Source organism: Pelodiscus sinensis, chromosome 6, assembly GCF_049634645.1.
Source record: "Pelodiscus sinensis isolate JC-2024 chromosome 6, ASM4963464v1, whole genome shotgun sequence".
Classification (NCBI taxonomy): domain Eukaryota; kingdom Metazoa; phylum Chordata; order Testudines; family Trionychidae; genus Pelodiscus; species Pelodiscus sinensis.
In genome coordinates this window covers 109,948,445-109,969,986 of record NC_134716.1, presented here as the reverse complement: position 1 = coordinate 109,969,986, position 21,542 = coordinate 109,948,445, and the positions used below count along the sequence as shown (strand labels likewise).

Genomic DNA, 21,542 nt, shown 5'->3' with positions numbered 1-21,542 from the left:
GTCCCAACCAAGAATGGCCCACTGGCTCCATTATATAGCAGCTATACAAACCCAGAGTAAGAGAGAGGTGCTGCTCAAACTTATTTTGTCTTATGGTGCAAAACCTCAGGAACGTGACATACATGGTACTTTTACTTTTGGGATTTGTATGATGATCTAGTGGTTAAATTTCTAGACTGAGATTCAGGAAACCTGGGTTCAGTTCCTGGTTCTCTTACTTACTTCTTGTGTGAATGTGCATAAGGTTAATGTGTGCCTTAGTTTCCCCATCTGTAACATGGGGATGGTATTTCTCTGCTTTGTAGGAGTGTTAGGAAATAAAATCCATGAAGGACTGAGGAGTTCTTTGGTGATGAGTCACAAAAATACCTCCACAGAGCAGTGAACTTAAACCACAGGAAGATCTCCGCAGGAAATGGTAATATTAGCATTGCAGCCGGGAGGTCTGAGGTGGGCCCTACTCTCTGGAGGTCAGATCTAAACAACTAATGTAGATACTGAGGGTGGCCAAACAAATATTCTTGATCTGAGAAAAAGTTAAGCAAACACAGAGGGCAGGTGAAGAGCAACTTTTTGTTATTGTTGATGTACGGTTGCAATATCACTTTTTAAGAAACACTCTTTCAAGTCTGGTTAATACGACTGTTCCCTCCCACCAATCCTACACACACACACACACACACACACACACACACACACACACACACACACACACACACACACTACACTATTCCAAAGGAGGAGAAAAAACCGGATTTTCAAGGTTTTTTTTTTCCCCCTAGTGTGTTTGACTAAAGGTGACTGCAGTTACGTGGTCAGAAGGCCACCTCCTCCCTCACTCAGTGATCAATATTTTAATGTGACTTATCAGAAAGAGAATGAATTGTTTACTTAAAAACTCAGGATTCCATAAAGGGTGAGGGAAAAGTGTCCACTGGAAACAGAAGTTCTGGACACCTGCCTGCACCTGTAAAGTCACAACAAGGAAGCCTAAAACTCAAATGAACAGAATAAAGTGGTGTCCAGCAAAACATTAGAACACACCTCCAACCAAGGCACAACCAGCAATTATGCCGGACGGTAAGTGCTTTCCTGGGTATATTTCACATGAGCAAAATGAAATAAACTCTTCAGGTGGGGGAATGTACTGATAAAAATTGAGTACGAAAATGATTTCAAATGCCAGTGCTCTTATGCATCTGATACTCTAAAATGTTCTTACAAGTCTGTTGCCTCTCTGCACAGATTAAATGGAAGTTGTGTTATAATCTTAGGATCTGTTCCTACACCTTTTAAGTCAATGAGGGTTTTTGCCAGTAACCTCAGTGGGTACAGGATCAAGCCAATAGAAGTCCGAAATGCTTATTGTAAAAATAATAATGCTAATGTGCTTGGTTAGAATTTACTAGTCTTAAGGATTAGCTACACCTTGAATTTATGTACTAGAAAAGGATACATCTTGGGATTCTCCTTCACAAGCAGTGCTCTAAAACTATTCCTGGCAATGATGTTCTGCATTAAAAAGCTCTATTATGCTTTAAACCCAAATCCACCAGAAGAGAGACTGAAAGCAGAAAGTTTGTGGTGGTCTACAGCATCTATATTCTGCTTCTACCTGTGCCAACGTGTCACCCTCTCATTGCCTTCACTCTTTTGCTAGTTTAACAATCCCAACCTCTCAGGAATCAATTATCTTCTCTCTTCTGCTTCATTACCTATTGTTCCCTGAAAGATTTTTGCTGAACTGCTGAGAGTTCCTCTGCATGGGTCACGAGGCTTTGAGAATGCTTCACTTTCAGTCACATTGCTTGTCTGAAATGTTATTTTAACTTTTACATTGCAGTAGGGCCTAGAGGCCATCTGTGCTTGGGTCTATCCCACTGTGTTAGGCACTGCATATATATATATATATATAGTACATGACAGTACCTACACTGTATATATGTGTGAATTAGAAGCCAAATTTCAGTGTGTAGTGTTTGTATCTCTTTTGTATTAATTTTTCACTAATAGTGCAAGTGAAGGTTTGTCTGTGAGAATGGTCATGGAAAATAAAATTCAGTTCCATAGCTGAAAACTTGTATTGTGACAAAGTGAAATGTGTTTAGCTGTAACTGGTAATCTGGCATCTAAACTAAGGCCACTTCATTAACTTAGATCATCATGTGATGACAAAAACAGCATCTTTCTGGTGATATGCACAGTATGTGTTATGGCCCATCTTTGTACCAGAGCTTGCTTGCTTCTCAGCCATTAGGCTAGGCATACCTGCTATCCTGCCTGACAGCAATGTGCTGCCATTCACTTGTACAGCTGTTTCCCACTACAGATCATGCAGACTCCATATAGATACAAATAAGCTAAGGATGATCAGCATATTGAGAAAGGAACTATTCCCACCAATCTATTTGCATATCTCATATGTGCACAAAATCAGAAATTACATAATAGTCATATTAATACAACAAAAAGAGAGGGTGCTCTGGCACATTAATCAGAAGGGTTAGATTGTCTTGTGGGCTGTCCATCTGCCAAGGACTGGTTCAGAAGTTGAATAGTCTTCTCAGTAGAAATATGCTCTGGATTAATTAAATCAGTTTAAAAATCAGTCTAGTTAAACTGATACAAAACCCAAAGGTTAGATTCAATTAAGCTTTGCTTAAATCAATTTATTTTAGTTTGGTAATTCACTGATTTCAGTAAGGATTAAAACAAATGAAGTGCATATAGATTAGGGGCTTGCATTAGTTTCACTAGATCAATTTTTAAGCTGTTCAAACAAATAATTTCGAGAAAAGATCCACCATTTGTGTGGATGAAATGTTGGCAGGCTTCTTCCATGAAGCCAATTGTGGAAAAAGCTTTATCGGAATCCAGAGGATCTCACAGTGTCCTGTTTTTCCCCTCTTCTATGACCTGGTGCTCCTATGTCTTCTCAGGCATGACTGGATTATTATGGTACCATCATTATCTCTCTCAGAGAAAAGAAACCAGAACTGCTCCTCTTCCCATTGAAACCAGTGAGAGTTTTGCCATTGAACTTAAATGAGAGCAGAGTCAGGCCTATCATATCTAACAATTGCTGATTCTTTCTAAATTACTGCAACATATTCATTTAAACTTGCCCAGCAAGTACATCTCATATTTCCACCAACTATTTAAAATCCCCAGTGAATACATTTGTCCTAAAATTAAATTTAGGCCTATTGCACTTTTCACCCCGTTTAGGCTGTCATGAATACTCTGAGATGTTCACCTACTAAATTCCCCTGAAATTGCAGTAAAATCCAGATGTTAAGCTAGAATAACTATCAAGAAAAATGACAGCAATCATCCAAAGTGGGCACTTAGAGCTATTTTCACAATATGTATCTGTGGTTCTCATGTGTTAGGTGTATTAAAACAAGTGAAGGGTTCAAAATTTGTTTCTTCCATGTATATACTTCATCTCTGGTCTGTGATGCCATAGCTCAATGATTCCCAACCTTTTTCCCATGGAAGAACCCCTAATATAATTTTTCATATCCCGAGGAACCCCTACCTATGAAAATGTTTGCTTGGCCAGAAAAAGTTGACAGCGGGGAGCGCAATTCAATGACTGCTAAATTATTGTCAAGAAAATGTATTTGTAAAGAGCTGTTTTATATATATATATATATATATATATATATATATATATATATAATGTCAGCTTACATTGTAAGAAAAAAAATTATTTATTTATTCCACAATTTCTCACGGAACCCTTGACAATGGTCTGTGGAACCCCAGGGTTCTGCGGGACCCTGGTTGGGAAACACTGCATAGCTCCTTAATAGTAAACAACCACTGGATCTCTGCTATCACAGCTTGGCAACTGTTGCTAACTGCTGACATTTAAAATGGCAACCATGTTGTGTAGGAACATGTGGAATGTGATGTTTCTTCTGTATCCATATTCCATGTCTCTTATAGGGCACACACTTGTGGAGGGTTTGTGTTTTCACAGGCAGCTGGTGCTATGGACTCAGAGAGGCTGGGAGATGTGGCACGTGACTGTGTGGCATATTGTGTATATGAGGATTTGTGCTGTGTTGTCTTTAAATGTAAAGCCACTAAAGGAGAATAAATGACTTTAGCAATAATTTAAGGGTAATATGTGCACTATGCAGGTGTGATTTCTAAAGTGCACTAATATATTGCTCATTAATTAGTCCCAGTAGACTCTGCCGGTAAGCACCTTTAGTGTGCTTTAATGTAGTGCTCTTTGAAACAGTGCTATGTTACAGTGCATTAGGGAACATTTCGTGAGAATCAGCAGGTTCTACATGGGCCAACAAAGGGCAGATCTACACTACTGCTTAAGTCAATCTAGCTTACATCTCTCAGGAGTGTGAAAAGACACCCCCAAGCAATGAAAATTACTATGACCTCAGCGCTGTCCACACTCATGCCATGTCAGCGGGAGAGGCTCTCCTGCCAACATAGCTTCTACCTCTTGTGGAGGTGAAGTAATTGCACTGACAGATGAGCTGATGTAGCACTTTTTGTGTTAACCTGTCCTAAAGTGAACCACGTTAACAATCAAATAATGAGCATTACCATACTGTGTAGACATTGCGTTCAGGGTAGAAAGAAAGTTCCTTGAATATCTACAGAACCCCTCCCTCAGATCTCCTTAATTCATATAACACTCAGCAATTGTACCCGGGTGCCTTAACGATGGGTGAATTAGATAAGATAGAGCAAATGATATACCCTAGTGCTAGATATATCAGAATACCCCACTTGGCCTGTTGATTCTGGCAGAATTTGAAAACTGCTAGCTTTCTTACTTATGGGTGGAACATGGTTAAAAATGTATACAAGCGGGATGCATTTGTAGGACTTGTCTAAATAGAGATGGATAAATTAAATCTGTTATAGAGGTGGTCTGTGTCTTATCCTTTCATACAAATAAACTTCCATGAATAGAGATCAGCACCTAACTGATGCATTTTTTGGAGCCAGACAATTCAAGTTCTCCTTAGCTGCAATAAACTATTAGGAAAACTTATTTCAGTATCCAGCATGTATCAAAACCCATGCTGTGCTGATCAAAACAGAAAATTTCATATACTGTTCTGGTCCTGAAAACCTTCTGCCCTCTCTATTAAAGGGATAAAGGAATCCTATTGAAACTTGAGAATATATCCTGTTCCTTCCTAGTTTACTGCCCTTTAAAAAAAAAAAAACTGGGGTGGGGAGAAATGTTTTTGTTTTTATTTTTATTATTTATTAATAATAAATCATTATGTTGCTGTTATGTGTTATGTGAGGAGTTCTGCAATTTATAAACATCTAATATACACAACACTTCTACAAAATGTGGATTGATGGTTTCTGTTTTAATCAGGAAAAAGAGAGGACTAACAAGAAAAGATGGAGACTAAACTTCTCTGCCTGAGGGGTGTGTGAGAAGAACACACATCAGTTTTGGCTCACTAGATGACTGAGGGCACAGTAAGTATGACATGCACTGTAGCACTAAAGGTAACCCACTCAATGAGTAGTAGCTATTGCTACAGCTACTGCAAAACCTCTCAGCTATATCCTTTTCAAGGGAATGTTTACCACTCACAAAAGCTGTGTGGCATATGGTAAGGATGGGCCTGGCCTGGAATTCGTTGAACAAGACTGGACCCTATTTACAAAAGTATTGCTGTCCCTTTGGGCTGAGTGATCAGCCTAGATTCAGGAGCCCAAATGGACGCTTGCACTGCTTGCTCCCCTGCGGCGGCCCGGCTGAGCGGCACAGAACTCAGCCAAGCGCCATGGCGGGAGGCGAAGGGGGGTGGGGCGGTGACGTACATGGCCAGGGGGCAGGGCTACATGGGGTGCGCGGACCCCAAACGGCCACTTGCGCCGCTTGCTCCCCTGCAGCGGCCTGGCTGAGCAGTGCAGAAGTCAGCCGAGCACCAGAGCGGGAGGCGAAGGACGTGACTCAGGCAACAGCGCTGCCCAGAGGGAACAGCCAGGGAGACAATAGCGCCGCCCAGTGGGAACAGCCAGCATTTCAATGTTAGAGTCACAGACATTGGGCTACTATATATATGATTAACTTTCTTGGAGGTAAGGCTGACTGGCCACTTGCTTCTCCAGTGCAGGAATAGCACTTATAGTCTTCTCTAGGAGTTGAATGCACACTGTTGTTTTGTTATCATGCAAAAAAGAAGGAATGAAAACTATCTTAATCCTGTAAGATGTTGAGAATCCTCAATTCCCACTGAAATCACCTGTGATCTGGCACTTAGCACTTTGCAGAATCTTGTCACAGGAAATAGAGATGATTTTGACCTGTCAGGAATAAATTCTAATATTGAAAAGTTTGATTCCACTCTCAAAAATGTCTCTAAAGGTAACATATAGGGCAGGGTTACTCAACATGCGGCCCGTTTGTTTGCAGCCCGCAAGGCAGTTTGGGTTTACACAGGGCACAACATGCAGTCCACGGGTGGGATCCTTTGAACATGGCCTCCACTGGGAACACGCTCCACATGGTGAGTCATATCCCAGGCAGGGTGAAAGATGCAAATGGACAGGCTGGCTGGAACAGATGGGGAACAGACGGGTACAGGGTGTCAGCATTTCTAGCCCCCAGGGAGGAGGTGCTAGGAGCACCGGGGCATTTGTATTCATTCCTGTCAGTGTGAAAAAAGATATATGCATATATTTGCATATATATTTACATGTACAGGCAGTCCCCGAGTTACACGGATCCGACTTATGTCAGATCCGCACTTACGAACGGGGCTTTTCTCGCCCCGGAACTCGCGGGCGGTGGGACCACCCAGACGCGCAGTGGTCCCACCACCGCATCCTCCGGGGCGAGAAAAGCTGCTCCAGGTGTCCCTGGTCTGCTAGGGACCCCTCCCAACAGACCAGGGACACCCCCAGCGGACCAGGGACACCCGGAGCAAAGCCGCAGAGGCGCGGGACCCCGCCGCCCCCGCGGCTTTGCTCCGGGTCTCCCTGGTCTGCGGGGGGGGGGGGGGTGCAGCTAGTGCACCCCCCCCAGCAGACCAGGCTTTTGTTGTGGACGCCTGGGGTAGAGCAGCTGGGGTGCTGCCTGGTTGGTCCTGGGGGGACCTACCTGGCAGCGCCCCAGCTGTTCTGTCCCAGGCTCCAGATTCAGCCTCTGTTGAAACTGATCAGTGGCTGATTCCAGGAAGCTGGGGGCAGAGCAACTCTGCCTCGGGCTTCCTATAGTCAGCCCCTGGTCAGTTTCAGCAGCAGCGGCTGAATCTGGAGCCAGTTCCGACTTACGTACAAATTCAACTTAAGAACAAACCTATAGTCCCTATCTTGTACGTAACCCGGGGACTGCCTGTATATGCAATCTCACTTAAGTTGCGGCCCTTGGCATGTGTTGTGAGTGTCATTGTGGCCCCCAGGGCTTCCAAAGTTGAGTAGCCCTGCTGTAGGGCATGAAGGAAAAGCTCTCAGGGCATGTCTACACTAAGAACTTATTTTGAAATAACAACTCTGGAAATAACTTTCAAAGTAGCGTGTCCACACTATAGGGAAGCCATGAAATTAGTCCGAGGCAGGCTCCCTTAATGTGGATGCGCATTAGAGCCCCAGGAAGCACTGGGGAGTAATTACTTTGGATGACAAAGTACTTGCAGCAAGGGAGGTTTAGGTTGGACTATAGGAAAAACTTCCTGTCGGAGTGGAATAAATTGCCTAGAGAGGTTGTGGAGTCTCCATCTCAGGAGATATTTAAGAGCAGGTTGAATAAACATCTATCAGGGATGGTCTAGATGGTGCTTGGTCCTGCCTTGAGGCCAGGGGACTGGACTCGATGACCTCTCAAGGTCCCTTCCAGTTCTAGTATTCTATGATTCCATGACTCTGGAGAGTAATTATTTTGAAGTAGCAGTGGTGTGTCCACACTACAGCTATTTTGAAATAACTATTTTGCAATAAGCGTTATTCCTCATGGAAAGCAGGAGTTATTATTTTGAAATAACCAGCTCCTTATTTTGAAATAATGGGCTTTATAATGTGGATGCTCCACTTGTTTTTCAAAATAAAGTAAGTTATTTTGAAATAACATCCTAGTACAGACCAAGACTCAAGCTATGTCTACACTACAGAGTTTTTTTTTCGGAAAAATGGCTGTTTTTCTAAAAAAAACTCACGGAGCGTCCACACCGCAAGTGCATTTTTGCACAAAAAAATCAAAAGAACAGAGGTTTTTTTCTGGCTTAAGGATTTCTCATTCTATGAGAAAGAAAGCCTTTTTGCAAAAGAGCTCTTTTGCAGAAAGGTGTGTGTGGATGGAGAAGAGGGTTATTTTTTTCCACAGAAAGAGGAGAGAGAAAAAACCACAGGTGCCCTGATGGCCATTCAGTGCATAGCAATCAGAGCTTACTTTCGAGAGAGCGTCCATGCAGTGTGGATGCGCTCTTGCGCAAGATGTTTTTGTGGAAGATCTCTTCCGATAAAAGCTTCTTGCTCAAGAAGTGTGCAGTCTAGACGTAGCCTCAGTGACTCCACACTAGAAGAACTCATTTTAAAAGTAGAAAGATATTTTTCTAAGGTCCAGCTTTGTTATCAGTCTGGAATCTGAAGCACAAGTGTAAAGTTTGTCCGTGTAGGAGACAGAGCTTTAGAGAGCCAGATCTTGAAAGTGTAGAACAGAGGTTCCCAACCTTTTTTGGTCCCCGTACCCGCTTGGCTTTTAGTAAACCTTCCCATACCCCCTATTCAATATGAAAGGAAATAAATTCTAGACTCTAGAATCCACAACTTTTTCACTAACACTACTACTTTTGGAATATTTCAATTAGGATAATCTAGTTATTTACCAAATATTCCCCGATACCCCCTTGATAAGCTTCTCGTACCTCCTGGGGGGACGTGTACCCCAGGTTGGGAACGCCTGGTGTAGAATGAGTCCCCCTGTAGCTAAAGACCACCACACAGCCCACCATGTACTGCTCCAAGTGCAAAGTCTTTCCTAATATTGCCACCTTTGACCTGAAATATCATCATGGGCATTAAAAAAACAATCAAACCCCAAGCCACCTTACCGAAACAAAATGCTCTCTTGCGCTCACACTTCTGGCACCAAGAGAAGAAACAGAGTACAGTGATTAGTCACGTTGCTTAATGAGCTGTGGGAAGACACTCAGATATTACAGTGATGAATGTGATGTAAAAACGTACAAAGCATAGAACAGAATATCTGAGGTCTTTTCTTCTCCTGCATCACCAACATTGATTCAGGTCCCGAAGGGCAAACCTTGCTTGCTGTTATAATTGTGCAGCCCCGTTGCCTGCGTGTAGTCGTTACCATGGTGATGCATGTAGCATGCGAGCCTACCTTGAGAGGAAGGATGGCCTTGTGGTTAAGGCACAGGGCTGGAGAGCTGGGTTCATTTCCCCGTTTTGCTATAGATTACTGTGACTTGGGTAAATTGCTTAGTCTCTCTTGGCCTCAATCCTCCATCTGCAAAAGGGGGTGGAATGGGAAATGACATTTATTTCACCAGCTCCACCCCACATACACACCCACACCATTCCCTTTGCCTGTTGTATATTTAGCTTGTAAGCTCTTCGATACTTGGACTCCCTCTTACTATGTATTCGTACAGTGGGGCCCTTCCCACGGCAGGGGATTCTAGGTGCAACTGTGATGCACATACATCATAATAAAAATGAAATGGGTTTGAGCACTTGTAACTAATAGCAACCTGGTGGGCGATAATTCTGGTGATGTAGGCGAAGGGCTAGAACGCAATTCAATCTCCCTGGGCAGTCTTAGATCTGTGGTGCTGACAGGTGTAAAAGAAGAATAAATATTTTAATCACTGAAGGCTGGATCCTGCCTCCACTGAAGTGAATGACAAAACTTCCACTGGGTTCAGTGGTATAGGACTGTGCCTTTAGGGCCTGATTCAAAGTCCATTATTGTCTACACTGAGCTTTGAACTAAACACTAAATACACACACAGGGAGCAGCTGTGTGGAGAAAGGAGTTGCCATTTTTACCTTACGGGTATTCTGGATTATCACCTCGCTTTAGCATTCTAACATAGTAGTGTGCCTAGACTATACTGTAATGTGAGTGTAGACTGTGGCTCATCACTGATTCTTCAAACTTGATGCCATCCTTCGTATTTCATTTGTGATCCTTTCTCTGTTTGTTGCAGATCCCCACAGTCTCAACACTGAAGTTCAGGACTTGTCTGTGTTTCAACTCCTGTGGACTGTTTACTGCCAGAGCTGTGGAGTGTGACAATGGTGTTTGTGTCCAATATATCAAACGCCATTATCACACTAAATAGCTACTGTTAGATAAGCCATCAGGTCAGCAAAGGAAAAGAGCTTTAAGCAATAAATATTCTGGCTGTGAGGAGGGAATAAGTGAAGTTTTTTCTCATATGTCATAAGGACTGTTCTTTTATAAGCAATGCTAAAATAATGTACAATAAATACTCTGCTGTACATAATTCCAGTTGTAAAATTCCTTTAAGTACACATTGTAATGAACTTAATACTGTCCATTTGCTCTTACCGAGTCATGCTTATATTCATGGACTGTAATGTTTTTATTTAGCAATACAAGTGGCAGTACATTCTTCTCTTATTTATATTTCTGTTACATTATAACTGGTAACCTGCAATATCTATTTAAGCAGTGTTGTGAGTATTTCATGCATTTAGTTAACATGTTTTAGTCTGGAGCATATTCTTCCATGATATCATTGTGGCACTGAATTTTGATCATTGTGGCACTGAATTTTGACCTCTCTCTCTCTCTTCCTCCTCCTCCCCCTCTTCCTCTCCCTTTTCCTTTTCCTCTTCCTCTCCGCAGTAGACCAAAAGTCAATTTAAGCTATGCAACTTCATCTAGGTCAATTGAAGAAACCTGGATCCCCGTCCTGCAGCCCTTATAGTGTTTGGGCTTGTGGGTCTCATGTAAATCAATGAAAGTCGTGGGTGCTTAATATCTTTCAAAATGTTGGGTCGGCATGTGAGCCCCATACTTGTGTTGTATAGTCCCCACACATATTCCTGTTGAACCTAACTTGGGAAAGACAGGGCTACCTCACATAACTAAAGATGTCACGATCAGGCCCTTATTTATGTGCCTATTTGTAAGTACCCAAGTTAGAAACATTGGGCTTTATGCACCTATGTTTGAACATTTGGCCCTAAGTAAAACCAATGCAGGAAAGAGCAGATAGTGATAATCACTGCTTCTGTATTGTAGCATTGGATTAGTAAGTGGTGACCTAAGTAGAACAATTACCTTTCATTCATAGCACCTATATGGTTCTCCTTATTAGGAGATGGAAAACTTTGTATCTAACACTTGACTTACCTTTATTTAAACATGACATAAATCTGCCACTGCAGCTGCACTACACATCCTTGATCAAAGACAGCTTCTCTTAAGAACTGGCTATGCTCCCATGTTGGATAAGAATGAAAAATAAATTGTGCTGCTTGTAGATTATCTCTTGCTGGATGCATCCCTCATTCCAGAGAAAACACAAGCAGGAAAAATTAAATCAGAATAATCAGAAAACACAGAATTCCAGAAGTGTTCCATCCAGATGTGATTGCATATTGGTGTATTCAGGCAAGACTGGTCGTGCATGGCCTGTAAAGATCCTTGCAAGAAGAGTACCCTGCAAGGCAATGAGTGACTATGAATGCAGCATCAGGCTTTCCACAAACAAGGGAAAGGAAACTATCTCCAGCCCTATACTACCAGGCTGTGTCTACATTGGCACCTCTTTCCGGAAAAGGGATGCTAATGAGACCAGTCGGAATTGCAAATGCCGCGGGGGATTTAAATATCTGCCGCTTTTTTCCAGCTCGGGGTTTTGCCGGAGAAAAGTGCCAGTCTAGACGGGATCTTGCGGAAAATAAGCTCTTTTCCAGAAGATCCCTTATTCCTACTTTCAAGTAGGAACTTTGGCTCCTAAGTCATTTAGGGTATGTCTACACTGCAGTTAAGCACCCAAAGCTGGCCTGTGTCATCTGGCTTGGGCTCATGGGGCTTGGGCTGCAGGCAGAGCCAGATCAAGAGAAGGGCTACAGGTTCTACAGCTTTCCTTGGCAGGGAGCGGGGAAAGTGGCTCTGAGTGCTGCCATTTCCCCACTCCATCCCCTGGCTGGCACTGTTAGCAGTGCTTGCCTGCAGGCTCCAGCCTCTCTGCTTCCATTGGCCAGGAATCCCGACCAATGGGAGTAGTGGAGGGGTGGGGCCTGTAAGTGCAGGGCCGTGCAGAGCCACCTGTGTCCCACCGAGAACTATGCCAATCCTTTGCCTCCTTCCACCTCCCAGCATCCTCCCTGCTACCTACACCTTGTACCCCCACCTTGCTCCCCAACCAATGCTTTGTCCCTCACATTGAACCTCTCATTTTTGGCCCCATCCTGGAGCCTAGGGGGCCTCCAAAATCTAGCCCAGAGACTGCAGAAGAGTTAATCCAGCCCCAGCTGCTGGTCACAAAATTACAGTGTAAATGTTTGGTCTTGGACTGGAGTCTAATCTCGGGGACACCAGAGATTAGAAAAGGATCTGAAAAATTGGGTCCCACTCTGAGTCCAAAAATCTATATGGTTGTTTTACAGCCCTTCAGCTGGAGCCCCACAAGCCTGCATCCACTGACAAGGGCCAGTCCTGGCTATTATCTGCAGTCTAGATCTGCCCCTAGGGACGTTTGACAATTTTGTCATTAGCTTGCAGTGGAAATTAAACAAGTACTTTCCCTTGCACTCCCTTAAAAATACCATCCTACAATGCTTTTGAAAGTCAAATGATCACAAGAAAAGAGAATTTCCCTGAGTTGTCATTCACAGAAGTATAGCTTTATCTCTAACACAAATTATAGGTCAACACTTGTGATTTAGAAATAGAAAATACATTGTATTTCCATCTACAACCAAATTTTTCTATTGTTCATCCTCTTTGAACACAACATTTTTCACAAGCTCCTGAAGTTTTTGCATTGAAAATTACTAATCCTGGCCATTGTCCATAATGTATTCCTGTAAAACAGTGATTAATGACAACGTATTGGATTGGTTTGCAATGGGAAGAGACAAAGATAACCTTACACTATCATTCAATAAAATAAATCTCCAGACTTCAAACTAGCTTAATAGTGCCACCACAGGCTGCTTCCCTAGGGATGCTATAAAATCAATACTACCTGTAGTTTTATGCTTTTCCTCGTCAGAACTGCTTGTTCAGAAACCTTTCCACTTATTGATTTCTTTTGCATTCTGGAAACTTCCATAGCCACCTGGTGCCAACCGTATTAGAGGCAGCAGTTAGAGGCTGATGATGATGATTCTGGTCAACAGGGATCCAGCTGATGTTTCAAGTGGGAACAGCTCTTGCAGGGAAGAGTGGAGAAAGCTGACTTCCTGTGGGATAAATATAATCAGTAAAGGTGGCAAAGTGAGCAGTTTTAAGAGAGGCAAATGCTCTTGAGCTTTGTATCACAAAATCATGGATGTTACTTATGAAAAGCACCTGCAAAGTTTCTCCTTAAAGTATATTCTCTAGCGCTGTGACCAGGTTACTGTTAAATGATTAAGAAATTAATGGAGACTTGTACTTTGAAAATAAAAAGCACTATCCATGCACCTATTTTAAGCTTTCCCTGTAGTTTAAATTAGTTACAATATTTTAGATGTGCAGTCAGTGATGACTCCAAGTTTATGGATGTTCAAGGAAGTACGGATGTTTAGCTAGATGCAAATTGTAATCTGAAAAACAATTTTGTGTAAGTTTGAAAGTTTCTATTACTTTCTATTACCTTCAGGGGGAAGCCGAGTTAGTCTGTTAGAGGAAAAAAACAGCAAGCAAATGGTCTGGTAGCACGTTATAGACTAACAAAACATGTAGATGGTATCATGAGCTTCCGTGAGCAAAGCCCACTTCTTCAAATGACTGGAGTTATGATTAGAGGATAAGGAAACTTGAAATAAATAGGAGAAGAGAAGGGGGGGGGGGGAAGAAAGATGTTCTGTCACACACCTCCCTACCTTTATTCATAAAGTATCAGGAGAAAGGGTGCTAAACCTAAAGAGATAAAGATTAAAGCCAGTGGCTGGATAAGGCCGGAAGGATACCATTCATAAATATGAGACACCCACCTGGGGAAGTGAAAAAACAAATTGACAAAGCCAAAAAAGTACCCAGACATGAACTACTTCAAGACAGACCCAAAAGAGAAAATAACAGAACTCCTCTTGTTGTTACTTACAGTCCAGAACTCAGACCCCTCCAATACATCATATGCAATCTACAACCCATCCTGGAAAATGATCCCTCACTGTCAGAGGCCTTGGGAGAAAAACCTATTCTTGCTTACAGAAAACTCCTTAACCTGAAACGTATTCTTTCTGATAACCATGCCACACAACCACATCACAAGCATCCAGTAACCCAGCCCTGCAACCATAAAAGATGCCAACTCTGCCCACATATCTACAATGACGAATTCATCACTGGAGCAAACAACACTAGCCACAAAATCAAAGGGTCATTTGACTGCTCATCTAGTGATTTGATCTATGCCATCAAATGCCAACAGTGCCCTCTACTATATATATTGGTCAAACTGGATGTTCTCTACGTGAAAGAATCAATGGACACTGTGCTGCTTTGACATTCCTTAGCATGGAGAATTCACAAAGCAGCTCTGCCTTCCCACAACACTGCACTGTGGGATGCTTACCCACATAGCTTTGCTCTATCTGTTGACAGGGTGCTAGCAATATGGCCATGAAATGTCGACAGTGGGAGGCCTGACTGCTTTTCACGCTTGGCAGTTTTTGCATGTTGACAGCACTTTTGTTGCTAAACATTCCCAGTATAGACACAGCCTAAACCAGAGTCTCTGATTTTAAAATCCCTTCAGCCACATGGGTCAGTGTGGACTCACATTTTTCATGTGTCTATGCTTGGGTGCTACTGCCATTGTTTCAACCGCGTCGTTACAATGGCTTCTTTACATTTCTCTTGAATGAAAACTCATTGGTTGTTTCTGACTCACAAAATCAAGGTGTAACGTAACCTGACCCACAACATTAGTAAATCCTCTTCCTACAACCCTACTGTTGCTACCAGCCACCTCCAGCTGCCAATGGCAACTGATTGGTTAGAGCTGTAGCCAGAGGCCGTGTCTCGTGGAGGTGTTAAACTGGCATTGTTAGCCCTTTGTGAGGTCTGGCACAATCGAGCGGCAGGTAAGGCCAGCACTAGAGCCACCCTGCTGAAGCAGTGCTGGATGGATCAAGGTGATTAGGGGATGTACAGCATGCCTGGAGTTGGCAGACTACCCTTCCTCCGGGGCCTGAAACATGATGCAGACAAGGGCACCTAGGACTTTTTCATATAGCACAACAGAGCTACACTCACTTTGTAGCATCATTCAGGTTTGGCACGGTGACCCCCCCTCTGTTGTGATGAAGGGGATACCAGGCCACATGAATAACACTGTGACCTGGGTCAGGTAGGTCTGGGGGCCCAGTAAGGGGGCCCAAGTCAAATTGTCTCTTCCCATCTTCCTGTGGGTGGCATTGCACCTGCCAGTGGTATGTATTATGTATAATGGAAGTATAGCTGTGGTTGCCACTGAACACAGAGCAGAATGGCCCAGGGAGGCTGGGAAACACCTGGTGGGGTGTGTATTATGGCTCCCTCCTGCCTGCATAACACCACAGTGCATGCCCTGAATGTCGCTGGGGGTTAGGGGACAGGTCCTCAACTTACTACCCTTTAATGCTTTGTGCTGCAATTCTGGCTGGACTTGTAGAGGGAAGGGGGTATGGCTGGGATTTTCTCATGGCTTCTGTCACGCAACCATGCAGTGGAAGGGGCGGGTGTTTTCCATTATCTTTTAGGTTAGCAAGCACTGCACCAGCAGCAGCTCTGACTTTTCTGACTAACCGGTAAATTCCCTCTGCATTGCCTCTATTTTTTCCTTATGGAAAACAAATGTTTTAATACATCTGTCAGTTGGCTCATTGACAAAAGGCCTCCCTGAGTCTCCTCCTTTCAGAGTCATCAGAGATTTGCTCAGTGCGCAGCTTCCTCCCACAGCTCTGCGTTTATTTAATTCCACTCTCTGACTCACACTCGCTAGCATCCAGTTCTTGACATCTATAAATATCTTTCATTCCGCTGTGCTACACGTCCTCTCTCTCACTGCTGCCCCCTTGCTCATCCACTTCCCCTCATTTCACCTCTTGGGCTATGTATCCAGCACACACCACCTCCTATTACCTCCTGCAGTCTTTACACCAGGGCTACTCAACACATTGCCCGTGGGCTGCATGCAGTCTACGGCCTGTTTGTTTGCGGTCCATGGTGCAGTTTGGGTTTACATGGGACTCAACACATGCCCTGCTGGTGGGATCCTTTGAACATGGCCTCCACGAGGAACACGCTCCACAACGGCGAGGCGTCTCCCAGGCAGAGTGAGCATTGAAAGACACAAGTGGACAAGCTGACTAGAACAGATGGGTCCGTGTTTCTAGCACCCAGGGAGGAGATGCCTAGAGCGCCTGGGTATTGTGTCAAAGAAGCTATTTGCATATATTTGCATGTATATGCAACCACACTTAAGTTGCGGCCCTCAGCATGTGCTGTGAGTATCATAGTGGCCCCTGGGGCTTCCAAAGTTGAATATCCCTGCTTTACACCTTGACTTTGATGGGCATTTTGCCTAAGCAAGGACTGTAGAATAAGTTTCCTGACTGAACATCAAGTGCCACGGACAGTAATGGATCGATAGATCTGCTGTGATTCTTCCTATGTTCTTGAGAGCATTTCCTATGTGCTTGAGAACAGCCACCCTGTTTTCTAACTCCACTTAGCAACACCAATCACTCACCAGGGACCTGAATCCGTTACATAACTGCAACCTCAGCTCACTTCAAGGGAAATTGCTTCCACGCAGCAGCCGCCACTGCAGAAAGGCTCACAAAGCAAATATTCTCCTTTCTCCTAAGAGTCACTAATCACAATAATTTCACACCCACAATATTGTACAGCAAAATCTTGAAGTGGAATCAACGTAACTGCTGATAATTATGGTTTATTTTTCAAAAAGCCTTTTATGAGAACAAACTGGTAGTGGGGAGAGAAAGATATCTAGAGGCTAGTGAGAGGGACAATCCTGCTTTCTCTCCTCACCTATGCTATGAGAGAGCATAGTGGCTCCTTCCCTTCTGCCAAGCCCCGGGGGTGATAACTTCAGCAGCAGCTGCTTGGCTTCTCCTCCTTTGATTGAGAGGGGAGAAGAAAATAGCAGCCCCACCCTCCATTCCTGCAGTGCTGTCTAGGGAGTTAATGGCAATGTTGCTTATCCTGCCTCATTATAGAGGAGATGATTCTTTGTGTGTGAGGAACATTTTATGCTATTTTTCTCCTGCTGCTCCCAGAGCCCAGTATGATACCTGCCAGAACACGATAGCCCTGCCATAACGACAGTACCAGCAGAAAACTAAAAGCCTGTCATCCTGGAATAAGCTCTTGCAGTCACAACATTCTCATAGTTCCTTGTCCTTTCCAGAACACTGGGATGCATAATAGGGGGCACCGATGCCTATGTTTTGGGGATGCAAAGGGCTGATCTGGCTTATATACACAGCCCCATTCAAGGAAAAGCATTTTACACACACACACACACACACACACACACACACACACACACACACACACACACACACTTCTCCACCCCTGTGGTATGGAATAATAACTGTATAGATTAAATTTTCTCTTTTGTTACTGTAGCACTGGGAAAACGCCAGATGAAAAGTCATTTATGGAGGCCTTCATTACAGAGCTACGTGACCTTTCCAACACCCACACAAGAGCTACATTTGCTGAAGTTTCTTGAAGAGCAAAAAAGAATTGAGGAGGAACAATAGAGATGGAGCTTTGCAAATCATTCTTAGGTCAGGGGATGCTGAGCAACCGGAGCTCTATTAACAGCTCTCCCAATACCAAAGGAATACAAAAAAAGACCCTAATCAAAAGTGCATTTTCTTTGGTTAAGTCATCTATGAGGAGTGTTCTAGAAAACCTGCTGCCTGTTTCCTAACGACATTACTTTTCTTGCCACCTCTCCTATCGAATGGAAAAGAAATAGACCAGTAGCATTCCAAGCACAGCAGATGGGGACATCACTTTACTTATCTAAGTCCCATCCATATTTCCGCCATGTGACTGAATGACTTACAAAGCAGGTGAGTGGGATTATTGGGGCTAGCACCCTGGTATCCATCATCCTACCCATACTAGACTAGTGCTAGAGATTAGTTTGGCCCTGGATTCTGGAAACTCCTGAAACGTCTATTTCCCCGCCTTGAAATCTGAACTTGAACAGTGAATTTTTCAGAGCCTATCATTGTGTAACCCAGAGGTACTTAGACCACTGAGAAAGGGAGAGTGAAGTGTGCTCTAAAGCCTTAGCTGAGAGCCTAAGGGTATGTCTTCACTGCATGCTTATTTCGGAATAAGCTATTTCAGAGAAAATACTCCGAAATAGCTTATTTCGAAATAGCATGTCTACACAGCAAATGCCCTTTCAAATAGTACTGAGCTATTTAGAAATAGAGCATCCACACCCATTGGATGGTCAATCATATATAAGGCCTCCCAGAAGCACTGCCGGCAGGGCATCAGGACAGCACTTAACCTCAGGAAGCAGCTCCAGGAGGTACCTGAGGCTCGAGCTTAAAGGGTCCCCCTGTACAGCCATGTCTCAGGCTCCTCTCCTTTGCCTACCTTTTTGAGGGATAGCAAAGTCTTTTCACTGCCTACTCTGATTGCCCTTTCAGACACCACAGCACTCTAGCTATGGAGCCAGATCTGTCTCCAAGCAGTCAATGGCTCTTAGACCCCATCCTGAGCTTCCTGTTGCAATTACTGCAGACTGCCCTGGTGGCGCTGCAGGAACAGGATCCCCCATTCATCATGGGGTACTTCCTCTCCTCTTTCTTCGCACTGCTCCTACCCTTCCTTGTGCATCGTGCACCACCGCTTCTGGTGACTGGACACCAGTTCCAATTGGTGGCACCGGATTGTCATGGAGTGGTGGGACAACCAGCAGTGGCTCCAGAATTTTCACATGCGGAGGGACACCTTCATTGAGCTCTCTGAGAGGCTCACCCCGGCCCTCAGGTGACAGGACACCCACGTGCGACCCACCATCCCCCTCTAGAAGTGGGCCACCATCGCTATCTGGAAGCTCACCGCACCAGACAGCTACTGCTCTGTCGGGAACCAGTTCAGCATGGGGAAATCGACCGTCAGGGTCGTGGTCATGCAGGTATGGCACGATTGTCCCAGGAGGGTGGTGAACTGGGAACAGTTCCCTAGGAAAGAGGAGGGGGTGGTGGAGGCTCCCTCCCTGGAAGGGTTTTCAGTCTTGCTTTCGCAAAGCCCTAACGGGAGATCAGGTAAGTCCGGGGGTTGGTCCTGGTGTGTCTGAGGAGCGTGGGGGCTGTGATTCTCTGATTGTCTCTTTCTACAGGTCCTGAGGGTCATCAACACCGTCCTGCTCTGCTAGCTCATCCTCCAAGGTAACAGGGACCCCATCATCGCTGGCTTTGCTGCCCTGGGCTTCTCCAAATGTGGGGAAGCCTTTGATGGCACCCATATCACCATCTGGGCCCCCAACCACTGGGCCTCCGAATACATCAACTGCAAGGGGTACTTTTCAATCACGCTGAAGGCCCTCGGGGACCACCAAGGCCGGTTCATGGACATCAACATTGGATGGTAAGTGAAGGCACACAATCTGGGCACTGATGTGTGGCACAGTGCGAGCAGGGCCTGCTGTGTGCCACACACTGTTTCCCCTGAGGCTTCACCTTTAAAGCCTGCAGGGGAATGGGGAACTTTAGAGTCCTGATGAGTGTGGTCAGAGTGGCCAGCAGGGCACCTATGGGAAGCCCTGGAGGTAACTTATTTTGAAATAACCTCAACTGTGCTGTCTCAACGCACACTATTTCAAAATAATGGGTTTGCTGTATAGACACTCACTTTGTTATTTCAAAATAACTTTTGTTATTTTGAAATAATGCCCTAAATGTCTGGGTCTTAAGGAGCTTTTGAAAAGTAACTAAAGCCTTGAAAACTTGGGTTTCTCTTAATCATACCCACTCTGGTTCTTAAAAATTTGTAGGAAACGGATTGGAAAAAACAGTCTTAGCGGGATAGCTATGTTACTCTTTAACTTTAAAAACAACGAGTGGTCCTGTGGCACCTTAGACACTAACAAATATATTATATCATGAGCAAAGCCCACTTCATCACAGTTGGAGTGGAAATTACAGAATCCAGGGTATATATAACAGTTACCTATCATTGTAGGACCAGTGTTAGTGAAGTTAATCGTGTCAGGCTGGATGTGTCCCATTCATAGCTTGTGAATATCAAAGGTAGGGGAAATTGCCTTTGTTGTGCATTAAACCAATTAGTATCTTTATTCAAGTCCAAGTTGATAGCGTTAAACTTGTAAATGAATTCCAGTTCAACAGTCACCTTCTGTAATTATAAAATTCCTTTATAGACAAATGGCTATTTTTAAATCCATTACTGAATGTCTAGGTAGGTTGAAATGTTCCCCTACAGGTTTATGTGTGTTACCATTTCTGATATCTGATTTGTGTCCATTTATCTTTTGTCATAGAGACTGTCCGGTTTGGCTAATATATATGGAAGGGAGGCATTGTTAGCACTTGATGGCATGTATCACATTAAAGGATGTGCAAATTGTATTGAGCCCCTGATGTTGTGGCTTATGTGGTTAGGTCCTGTGATGGTGTTGCTTGAATAGATAAGTGGATAGAGTTGGCAACGGGATTTGTTGCAGGAGTAGGTTCCTGGGTGAGTGTATCTGTGCTGTGGTATGTGGCTGCTGGTAAGAATTTGCTTAAGGTTGGGAGTTAGATGGCTGTCTTCCAAGGTCTGTGAGAGTGAGAGATCATTTTCCAGGTTGTAGTGCGCTATTTCGGCATCCTGGTAACCCTCATTCCATGAGGGTTAAGGGATGTCTCAAAATAGTGTTATTTTGAAATCTGGCACTGTGTAGACGCACCAAATTTCAAAATAGCCTATTTTGAAATTCAATCAAAATATGATATGCAATTTGCATAGCGCAAATTGCGTATCTTATTTCGAGTTTAGGGTGCTGTGTTGATGCACCCTGAGGGTGTATTTGTGTAGATTTGATCCTGAGCTATAGCAGGGAATTGCTTGAGTAGATGGTGTCGTTTCTTTTGGTATTTCTCCGTGGGATCAGGGGAAAGTGGCTGTGACAGACCGGGCCGGCTCTGGGCATAGCTGAGGGTGTCCGCTCAGGGCGAATTGCTCAAAACTAGGGCTCCTTACAGCAACTGACTGGAGACCTTTCCCAAATAGGCCACAAACCAGTCACACCGAGTGCTTCAGCTGCCAATTGGGCCAGCAGGAAGCCTCACGAGCAAAACCTCTCAGACACTCCAGCTCTCCCTGTGCCACAATCAGCTCTGGG

The 21,542-nt window shown here is 44.0% G+C and overlaps 1 long non-coding RNA gene across 1 annotated transcript; it reads left to right on the top strand.

The window, feature by feature from the left end:
- The first annotated feature begins 816 nt into the window (after positions 1–816).
- LOC102458974 (uncharacterized) lies at positions 817–13,639 on the top strand. The gene is made up of 3 exons (XR_331582.3): positions 817–1,080; positions 5,375–5,481; positions 10,179–13,639. It is a non-coding gene; the product is annotated as an uncharacterized LOC102458974 (long non-coding RNA).
- The last annotated feature ends 7,903 nt before the right edge of the window (positions 13,640–21,542 follow it).